This window comes from Brachyistius frenatus, unplaced genomic scaffold (assembly GCF_029030835.1).
Source record: "Brachyistius frenatus isolate BFR_SWC_R1_liver_20210118 unplaced genomic scaffold, ASM2903083v1 Contig_365, whole genome shotgun sequence".
NCBI lineage: Eukaryota > Metazoa > Chordata > Actinopteri > Embiotocidae > Brachyistius > Brachyistius frenatus.
This window is the reverse complement of record NW_027210964.1, coordinates 171436-180000: the sequence shown is the minus strand read 5'-3', so window position 1 is coordinate 180000 and position 8565 is coordinate 171436. Positions and strand designations below refer to the sequence as shown.

Genomic DNA, 8565 nt, shown 5'->3' with positions numbered 1-8565 from the left:
TTCATTTATTGCGAAGAGCTTCGAATTCACCAGCGAAAGACGACAAATAAAAGAAGAAAATGACTTTTTTTTTTTTGCTCCCGTCAAATTTACAGGAAATGATTACGTCCCAGAAACAATCAAGTTTTCAACTTTTTTAACTTTTGGGCTCAAAATCCTTTGAAATATTTGCCTACAAACAACAAAATGAACAAAAATGGAAACATTCAAAGGGGGAAATAAATGAAGCCAACGAATTTCTCAGTGAACTCTTATTAAATTGCTAAAAAAAAAAATATATATAGATAAGGAGGTAATCTTCGCCCTGCATGAGGCTGAATCAAACCAGTACAACCAGTGATACCCTGGAGCTTCTCCTCATAACATGTCGGTTATGTAATCATTTAACCCGACACACAGCTCTCAGATTACTTCCTGATCCTGGAACTGAAGCGAATTCACCGAGACCCCTCCCCCCTTTCACGGGGCCCAAACTCTGCATTGTCTTAATAAAATGGGATTAACTCTATAATCTAGATTAGATTACGATCTATGTCCAGATTAGAGTCCAGAAAAATCCAGGCTGAGCGCGGAAAAACACTAATTGGTCACTTTGATGCGATTCGAGAACAAAATGACGCAGTATTGCAGTAATTGTTTCCATGATAAGATTATTTTTATTCACAATAACAAAACTGATGTTTGGTCCTTGTGGTGCAACTGATGCCGGTTAATGTGTAGTCAAGATATCGCACTAAAAAGCGGATTTACGAAAAAAAACCCAAAAAAAACAACCTTAAACTTTTGCTTAAATATGAGTTTTTAAAAAGAAAAGTCTCTTTAATGTAAACTATCAACCGTATATCGTCTTAAAATCCAATTTTAGATCCAAGTACCGAAACTAATGGATTTAACAGGTTTTAATCTTCATTAAATTGTTTATTTTTTCTCTTCAAAGGAGAATTTTTCTCAATTTCTCACTTATTTTTATTACAACAGCAGCTGACGCATTGTATATACACATTTATAGCGTAAAATATTGTCACCATCAACCGCTCTTGCCTCGTTTGAGATGGGTTTCTTCACTTAACGTTTAAAATGACTTGACTAAACAACTTTTATATTTCTGGTCTTCAGTTTTACACAAAGTAAAGAGGATTTCTGACCCTTTAATGCAGTTAATTAAATCATTTCTGGGGGGGTTTTTTTTTGTTTTTTTTTTTCGAAAACACGCTGAACATTTGTGATTTATCTTCACTGCAAAGCTTTATTTGCCTGCTGAAAGGTGAAGAAAATGTCAGTGAGCAGGCGGCTGGATGTTTGGTGTACGGAGGTCCTGCAGCTGCAGATAAAACACAGAGGCCACCAGTTACAGCTGTGAAGACCGTAAACACGGGTTAATGATGTTTAACCCCGGCAGTCCCGCTCCTCCTCTGCTTTATTTATGTCTGCACAAACCATAAAACCAGTCAGTGTGAAAAAAATATATATACAAAGGGAAAGTTTCGTCTGTAGATAAAGTCACTTTTTTTTTTTTTAGACTTGTAAAATGGTTTCCGATGGAATATATCTGTTTAATGTTGTGTGGAATATATCTGTTTAATGTTGTGTGGAATATATCTGTTTAATGTTGTGCTGAACTATAATATTTATATTCAATTATCTGATAGTATTTTTTTATTATTATTTTTTTTTTACACTGAATGCAAAATAATCAAAACGTGATGTAGGTGAGATGATGTTCAGTGTTTTCAATGTTCAATATCTTATTCCCTGATCACACGTTCCAACCCAATTCAATAGTTTAGGAGGCGGTTCAGTGTGTGTGTGTGTGTGTGTGTGTGTGTGTGTGTGTGTGTGTGTGTGTGTGTGTGTGTGTGTGTGTGTGTGTGTGTGTGTGTGTGTGTGTGTGTGTGTGTGTGTGTGTGTGTGTGCATCACTCCCTAGTAGATGAGAAAAGACAGGACAAAGGAAACACACACTGTTATACACATGCCAGCGCTGTGATGAATCTGCTCTGCTGTGGCCACACCCACATTTTCCACCTGCTTCCTCCTTTTCTTTTTTTTTTTTTTTTTGCTGGATGGGGGTCTTGTGAATGCACACACACACACACACACACACACACACACACACACACACACACACACACACACACACACACACACACACACACACACACACACACACACACACACACACACACACACAGATAGCGAAAGCCAGCCAGAAGGCGATATGAGGAGCGACAAACCTCCTTCTTTTTTGTTTTGTTTCCTCTACTCATAAATAACAGCTGCATTTGCTGCAAAGAGGAGCAAAGGTTAAAATCAGGGCATGTGTAATTATCAAGTTCTTTAGAGACGTCAACTCTTAACTCAACTGGTTTTTTGTTTTTCTAAACTCCATTAATGTGTGGATTAAAAGGTTTGGCCCAAGCACAGCCACGGAAATAAAATTAAAAAAAAAACAACAACAACAACAAAAAAGACTTAAAAGTGAAAAAGAAAGAAAAAAAACAAAACATGAATCCTTCTGTCGTCACTAATTAACTCAGTCATGAAATGCTTTGATTGTTTCGTAGGAATTGATATGATGAAGCACTTCCTTTTTGGCACACGTCCACGGATCTCTATTTTTGGTTTGTTTATGTCGGCGTGATGCTTTAAAATGCGAGAACGAGTACTTAAATATAAATTCAATAAAAAAAAATGTTTTTTAAAAAAGTGTTTCTTTACATATCAGAGTATGACCATGTTTAAGTACTGCATGCTAACTGTTTTAATTTTTTGGGGGGTGGGGGGATTTTTTTTTTAAACAATGTAAACCGACTTTAAGTCCTAATCGACAAATCTAACGCTCATTGATGGCGTTTACGTCCAGCTTATCAGAAAACGCTTTCATTCATTCATTCATTCATTCATTCATTCCTCTGGTTACGTCTGAATCCAAATCTGCCACTGCATTGTGCGTTTAATCCGCTCTCCACAATAACCACTCCTCCCCCACAGCTACACACACACACACACACACACACACACACACACACACACACACACACACACACACACACACACACACACACACACACACACAGACACAGACACACACACGCTGGTCTTATCCACTGTCCGTCCCTCTTCTGTCCACACACGTGCTGCGTGGAGTCACGAGAGGAGGGACGTGTGGAGGTCATGGTTCACGAATCAAGCCAACCCCTCTCCGCGGAGCCGCTCCTCACCAAGAGGCCATCTGGCTCAGCAAGCTGTCTGGCCTCTGTGTGTGTGTGTGTGTGTGTGTGTGTGTGTGTGTGTGTGTGTGTGTGTGTGTGTGTGTGTGTGTGTGTGTGTGTGTGTGTGTGTGTGTGTGTGTGCGTTTGCATTGCCAAGACGCTAACAAGGGGGATGACGGATGTGCCCCTACGAAGGCCGTCCCCGGCTCATCCCCCACTTTTCCTCTCTCGTTTCGCCCCCGTCTGGTTCTCCGTTTGGTGTCCGACCGCGGCGCCGCTCCGTCGGGTCGAAAGCTCTCCCAGCCCGCCTCCCGCCATGTTTTATTCATTCATCGATTCTCTTCACCCACAAGATCTTCCTCACAGGGTGATTTGCAGCTGGAGTTTATCCCGGCGGGCGTCGTGCGAACGGCGAAGAAGAAGAAGAAGAAGAAGAAGAAGAAGAAGAAGAAGAAGAAGAAGAAGAAGAAGAAGAAGAAGAAGAAGAAGAAGAAACAGAAGAAGAAGAAGAAGCAGAAGAAGAAGAAGAAGCAGAAGAAGAAGAAGAAGAAGAAGCAGAAGAAGAAGAAGAAGAAGAAGAAGCAGAAGAAGAAGAAGAAGCAGAAGAAGAAGAAGCAGCAGGTCGTTACGGGACCTTCGTCGAACACAGATCTCGTTTTCCTTTATTAAGCCGGGCGAAGGCTCAATTAAGCTTTTCAAGAGAGACGAGGGAAAAGAAAAAAAAAAAAAAAAAGAAGCAACATCAACCACAACAAACGACAGAGCATAATTCAACCTAACTGCAAATTCAGGTTTTAAAAAGCGTACAAATTCACCCGACGGCACCGACAGTGTCGTTTTCTCGACGAGGAATCATCGAGATTAATCACCAGCTGACAAACGCTTCAGGTAGAAGCAGCCGTGTGGACGTTTGTTCATTACTCAGGGAAGCAATCTACAGAAAGCCACGACAGCGGAGAGAGGATTGAGTAAAACAAACCAAAAAAATACCAAATATACATATATATATATATATGTATATATATATATATATATACAGGTGTTGGAGAGGAAGAAACGAAGTAAGTGAAGTAAACGGAGGCGAGTTCATTTGTCTGGTTCACTTCAAACAGACGAGGCAACTCAGAGCGCTTCAAAATGACACACAACCAAAACAAAAGCAACAAATTGAAATTAAAATGAGTTCAATAAAAAATTAAAAAATAAAGTTGGAGTTCAGTGTGAGAAATTAGTAGTTATTTGTCTTAATAAATAAACAGTCTTCAGGCTTAATTTAAAAAAAAAAAAAAAACAAGAGTTGCATCAGGAGAACAAACGCTCCGTGTTCAGTTGTGAAACTAAACGAAAGAGAGCTCGACGGAGAGAAGTTCAAACCCCGACCCGACACTCCTGCTGACCGATCGGTTTTTCCGACGACGGACGCGAGCGGGGAGTTCGTTTCGGACGCCGTCGGATCCTCCGACGAGTTGGAAGAACTCGACGACAAAGCTGACGTTCGCTCGAGCGACATCACGCTCGAGTGTCCCGTCGCGATTACGCAACGAGCCACCGTCGGAATAAAATACGTACTCGTTTCCACGGCGACGCAAGGGCCAGGAAAACAAATCGGTCGCGTCGGCGGACTCTCACCTAACGTATGTGGACCGCTTCAGGAAGCGGGCGGACCCCCTTAGCGACGACCCCTAGCAACAGAGACGAGATCGAGTCTGGTTTTTTGTTGTTGTTGTTTTTTCATGGCTTTGTACAGTTCGTTTCTCAAAGCGGACAAACACGGCACGTGGAAACATAAAACCGCTCAGCTGGCCGAGTCTCCTTGCAAGTAAAGAATATCCGCTGCAAAAAAAATAGAAATGGATCTTTAAAAGATTTTTGTTTTTTTAATGGTGTTTTTGCTTGGAATAATCACCTCTGCTTCATTACTCTTCATTACACGGACAGATTTTCTCTGCTCATCAAAATAGGTTGCTTTTATAACCGCTCAAATTTATCACGCTGTGAAGTTATTACATTTGCAGTAATCCAAGTGGAAGCGCGCAGCCGTTAGGCAGCTCTGTGGCTAAATGCGTCTTCACACGGAGCGCTCTGCTCATTCAGTGAATCTCTGGTGCCGTACAGATATCCGTGTTGCAGTTAGAGACAAATTAAAAGGTTTTTATACGTTTATTTTGCTGGTCGTGACTCACAGGACAAAAAAAAAAAAAAAAAAAAAAAGCATAAACTATTATAAGCTTTCAAGTTCCTTCCATGCGTTGTTTGGAAATTACTCCGACGACGTTGTCCTCAATAAAAAGGTTCATAAAACAATAACAAAAGATTGTAAGAATTGGGTTGTTGTTTTTCTCACAGATTTGAAATAACCCCTTCGAGAGGCACCTCTTGTTAACCGAGCCTGAATCCGCGGTCGTCCCAGTATCCGGGTCTAAATTTGGCTGCAGTCACGATGTGTCAGGCTACAGGAGACTCCGATAAAACTGGGTGCAGCCGTGCCGAAATGTGACAAGTCTGCCCTGCAGGAAGAACGACTCGAGAGCCGGCGAAGAGATTTGGAACAAAAGAAAAAAAAAAAAAACAACACTGAAACTCAGAAAAAGAAAAAAAAATATATATATATATCACAGAGGGGAAAAAAAAAATGAAACTCAAAGTGAGACAAAAAAAAAATAATAATAGTGGATTTTATCTCCAAGTGGATCAACACACCTGCAGAGAAGAACTCTACATTTAGAAATCCAATCTCTTCCCTCCTTTTGTTTTCTTTTTGTTCTTCTCCCCTTGACCTTTTTTTTTTTCCACCCTTTACGACTCCTCTTAACGGGGAATGTCATTTTTCTTTTTTCTCCGCTGTCAGCACCCGTCAGCACGGCTCTCAGACACAAGTGCTATTATCTCATTATCTTAATATCGGAGCGACGCGGCGTCCCATTTATTCAGTCTGTGACATTCAGAGATCGGTGACTTTCATGGAGGCGCAGCTGTGTCGGTTCGCTGATGTGGTTCAGCTCAGCAAACGACGGGATGCAGGAGAAGACTGCTTTGAGGCGTCACCGGGCTCCACCGGGCTCCACCGGGCTCCACCGGACGGTCGCTGACGGCTTCGGTTGTCTTTCGTTTATGGTCTGGAGACTCTGAAGGGTCGGCCCGAATCATCGTCCGGTGGACGTGGCGGTGAAGTCGAGCGTTTGTTTCTAAATGCAGTTGCGGCGGCGGGACGGTTTCGGGAAATGCTGGTCGGTGCCAATTGGTTCAAGGCTCCAAAAAAATGTTTTTGTTTTTAAATGAGCCCGAGGTCTACGCCCATTAAGACTGGAAACGATTCCACAATTCTGGTCTGGGAACACCAGACACACTAATGGTGGCGAAAAAGGACGTTAACTGCAAGACGTCTGGAAAGCAGATTGATAGTTTGCATGTCGAAACACCTTCCCGCCTTTTATCCGAGTGTCGATGTGCTTCATTTCTATGCTCTCCCCGTAACTAATATGGGATTGTTGTCATTATTATTGCTGTTATTGTTACGTAATGAAAGCACATTCATGTTTAGTGAAAAGAGTGATGATGAGAAATGCTTCGTGTACAATCATGGTAGCCTCCTAGCCACCCATTCAGAAACCATAGACTGTATATAACAATGGACGTAGGTCTTAAAAGGGAAGCCAATGCAGAAGTGCCTTAAAGTGCAATACCACTGAGGGCCACCAGGGTGCCGGATCCCAAAAATACTCTGGCTCAGACAGAAACCAGAATTACCGCCTAGCGGCTGTATGCCACCGCTGACAAGTCAGGCTGTAGCTCACGCGTATATCTGTCCAAAACCCGTATTGATATTGAACTCACGGTGACCTTGACCTTTGACCTCCAAAATATAAATAATTAATTGCTGAGCCAAAGTGAACATTTGTGACAAATTTCAAGAAATTCCCTCAAGGTGTTCCTGAAACATTGCGTTTACAGAAACGCGTTAGGTAACAGTGACCTTGACCTTTGACCTTTGACCTTCAAAATCTCGAGGGTCAGTGCCGAGTGAATGTTTTTGCCAAGTTTGACCCATTTCCCTCGTAGCGTTCGTGAGATATCGCGTTCACGAGAACGTCTTATCGCCGGCGAGGAAACGTGGAAAAAAAAAAAAACGTTTTTGAGCGCTTCTTGCAGCTCGCTCACTTTGCTCCTACAAAAAAAAAAAGAAAAAGTCTTGATGTCAGAGAGACACAGCGGTGTTGATTAACAGCAGAGGGAACAATACACGGGAGAACAATGCATTTGGCTGTCAGCCCGGAGATGGTTGATTGTGGCGTTGACCTTGTCAAAAACGATACCGGGGAGACGTCGAGCAGAAGGAGGAGGAGGAGGAGGAGGAGGAGGAGGAGGAGGAGGAGGAGGAGGAGGAGGAGCCAAACCTCCTCTTTTATTTCTTCCCATTTGTATTAATTAGCCTTCATATCCTCCTTTAGCTCCTTTTTTTATTTTTTTATTTCCGCATCGCCATAAATGCATCTCCACCGCTCGCCCTCTTAATTTCAACGTTTTTTTTCCCCCTGAATCAGTTTCCGTTATTTTTTTCCGACATTGTTTTGAATTTCACATTTCGTCAAGTCAAATAAAAATAAAACTGAAACGCGTAAACGAGGTTCTTCTCGATTAAGGTGTTTTTTTTTTCTGCCGCTGCTGCTCATAAGAGGTTTTTGCATGTTACAATGAAGACTGTAATTTCTTCTATGAAATCTGTCGACTGTCGGTGATCTTTTTTTTTTTTTTTGTCTTCGCCGAGCCGTCCCGGTTATTTCAAGTCCCCTCGGCGGTTTTGTTTGTTCTTTAAAACTTTCCACGCTTCTGCGCTTCATTGATCTCTTTTTCCTTCAGTGTTTTTATCCTTCTTACCATTGAGCTGTTTTTCCTGTCACAGTTCTCTGGTTTTCAAAAAAAAAAAAAAAAAAAAAAAAAAAAATCAAAGTCAGTTTGTTCGTTAATGAAAAGTGAAAGTCAACTGTATGTGCACGTGAAGACCGTTGTGAGTGTGTGATACAGCGGTCCGTCCACTGCGGCGTACCGTGTCAGTGTCACGTCTCGCCTCGTTTAAGCGTGAAAAAAACAACGCGGTCCGAGGTTCAGGCACCAAAACTGGGGGCTGCCGGGCGACCCCGGGCTGCTCTCTCATTGGTCGCTTCGCCGTGTCCGGGTCCACGCCGACCGCCGACGTTCCCCAAATCCAAATTCGCCCCACTTTTGTCCCGTTTATGACTCAGAACCTACCGATCCCTTTGAGGACCGGCAGCTTCAGCCACGCCGGTCTTGTGGTATCTCTGCGTAGCTGCGCTTCAGCGGAACAAGTCGATCCCTCCCTCGGCCTCCTCGGCCAG

The 8565-nt window shown here is 42.5% G+C and overlaps 1 protein-coding gene across 1 annotated transcript in view; it reads right to left on the bottom strand.

Moving 5' to 3' along the window:
* The window catches only part of LOC138636281 (tripartite motif-containing protein 67), a 50788-nt gene that overhangs the window by 26260 nt on the left and 15963 nt on the right, over positions 1 to 8565 (bottom strand).